This window comes from Oncorhynchus gorbuscha, linkage group LG21, assembly GCF_021184085.1.
Source record: "Oncorhynchus gorbuscha isolate QuinsamMale2020 ecotype Even-year linkage group LG21, OgorEven_v1.0, whole genome shotgun sequence".
In the NCBI taxonomy this organism is placed as follows: Eukaryota; Metazoa; Chordata; class Actinopteri; order Salmoniformes; family Salmonidae; genus Oncorhynchus; species Oncorhynchus gorbuscha.
Window position 1 is genome coordinate 10,119,188 of NC_060193.1, and position 2,500 is coordinate 10,121,687.

Below are 2,500 nucleotides of genomic sequence, written 5' to 3' on the forward strand. Positions count from 1 at the left end.
AGATACTGGGGACTGAGGCGGGGGGGGGGTCAGAGGACACTGTTGCCCCATCCAACGATACCCCCGCACAGGGCCAACCAGGCAGGATATAACCCCACTCACTTTGCCAAAGCACAGCCACCCCACCACCAAAGCGATTTCAACAGACCACCAACTTACTACCCTGAGACAAGGCTGAGTATAGCCCACGAAGATCTCCTCCACCACACGAGCCCGAGGGGGCGCAAAACCGGACGGGAAGATCACGTCAGTGACTCAACCCACTCAAGGCGACTATTGCGAAAAAGCCTGACAAGACGTGATACACTTCTCCCAAGGATGGCATGGCAGAGCACTAGCAAGACAGTGACTCAGCCCCCGTAATAGGGTCAGAGCCCCCGTAATAGAGTCAGAGCCCCCGTAATAGTGTCAGAGCCCCCGTAATAGTGTCAGAGCCCCCGTAATAGTGTCAGAGCCCCCGTAATAGGGTCAGAGCCCCCGTAATAGGGTCAGAGCCCCCGTAATAGGGTCAAGAGCCCCCGTAATAGGGTCAGAGCAGAGCCCCGTAATAGGGTCAGAGCCCCGTAATAGGGTCAGAGCCCCGTAATAGGGTCAGAGCCCCCGTAATAGAGTCAGAGCCCCGTAATAGTGTCAGAGCCCCGTAATAGGGTCAGAGCCCCGTAATAGAGTCAGAGCCCCTGTAATAATAGAGTCAGAGCCCCGTAATAGGGTCAGAGCCCCGTAATAGAGTCAGAGCCCCCGTAATAGAGTCAGAGCCCCCGTAATAGGGTCAGAGCCCCGTATAGGGTCAGAGTCAGAAGCCCCCGTAATAGAGTCAGAGCCCCGTAATAGGGTCAGAGCCCCCGTAATAGGGTCAGAGCCCCTAGAGTCAGATAGGGTCAGAGCCCCCGTAATAGGGTCAGAGTCCCCCGTAATAGGGTCAGAGCCCCGTAATAGAGTCAGAGCCCCCGTCAGATAGGGTCAGAGCCCCGTAATAGGGTAATAGGGTCAGAGCCCCGTAATAGAGTCAGAGCCCCCATAATAGAGTCAGAGCCCCCGTAATAGGGTCAGGCCCCGTAATAGAGTCAGAGCCCCCGTAAGTCAGAGTCAGAGTCCCCCGTAATAGGGTCAGAGCCCCCATAATAGGGTCAGAGCCCCCGTAATAGGGTCAGTCAGCCCCCGTAATAGGGTCAGAGGCCCCGTAATAGAGTCAGAGCCCCGTAATAGGGTCAGAGCCCCGTAATAGGGTCAGAGCCCCCGTAATAGGGTCAGAGCCCCGTAATAGGGTCAGAGCCCCCGTAATAGGGTCAGAGCCCCCGTAATAGGGTCAGAGGCCCCGTAATAGGGTCAGAGGCCCCGTAATAGGGTCAGAGCCCCGTAATAGAGTCAGAGCCCCGTAATAGGGTCAGATAATAGAGTCAGAGCCCCGTAATAGGGTCAGAGCCCCCGTAATAGAGTCAGAGCCCCGTAATAGAGTCAGAGCCCCCGTAATAGGGTCAAAGCCCCCATAATAGGGTCAGAGCCCCCGTAATAGGGTCAGAGCCCCCGTAATAGGGTCAGAGGCCCCGTAATAGGGTCAGAGGCCCCGTAATAGGGTCAGAGGCCCCGTAATAGGGTCAGAGGCAGAGAATCCCACTGGAGGGAAGGCAGAAGGCAGCAACAGCAAGGTTGGTTCGTCACTCCAGTGCCTTGCTGTTCACCTTCACACCCCTGGGCCGGACTACACTCATTCATAGGACCTAATGAAGACATGAGTCATCAGTAAAGACTTCAAAGTTGAGACCTGAGGATCTGCGTCGGAAAAGGAAATGGACTACTTCAAAATGGAGATGGCCTCAGTGGCCCTACCCCAGGATCTCACAGACTCCATAATGGGTCCTCTAACTCTAACCAACCTCCACCTTTCAACATACTCAGTCCCTATAGGTCAATTCAACATCCACCTTTCAACATACTCAGTCCCTATAGGTCAGTTCAACATGCACGTCTCAATAAACTCCTATTTATCAGTCTCTCTCTCTTTGACTCGCTCTCTCTCTTTGTCTCTCTCTCTCTCTCTTTGTCTCTCTCTCTCTCTCTCTTTCTTTCTCTCTCTCTTTGTCTCTCTCTCACTCTTTGTCTCTCTCTCTCTCTCTCTTTGTCTCTCTCTCTCTCTCTCTCTCTCTCTCTCTCTTTGTCTCTCTCTCTCTCTCTCTCTCTTTCTCTCTTTGTCTCTCTCTTTGTCTCTCTCTCTCTTTGTCTCTCTCTCTCTCTCTCTTTGACTCGCTCTCTCTTTGTCTCTCTCTCTCTCTCTCTCTCTTTGACTCGCTCTCTCTCTCTTTGTCTCTCTCTCTCTTTGTCTCTCTTTGTCTCTCTTTCTCTCTCTCTCTCTCTCTCTCTCTCTCTCTCTCTCTTTGTCTCTCTCTTTGTCTCTCTCTCTCGCTCTCTCTCTCTCTTTGTCTCTCTCTCTCTCTTTGTCTCTCTCTCTCTCTTTGTCTCTCTCTCTCTCTCTCTCTTTGTCTCTCTCTCTCTCTCTGTCTCT

At 53.0% G+C, this 2,500-nt stretch overlaps 1 pseudogene; it reads left to right on the top strand.

Moving 5' to 3' along the window:
- Positions 1-2,500, top strand: part of LOC124008470 — a 78,849-nt pseudogene that overhangs the window by 50,889 nt on the left and 25,460 nt on the right.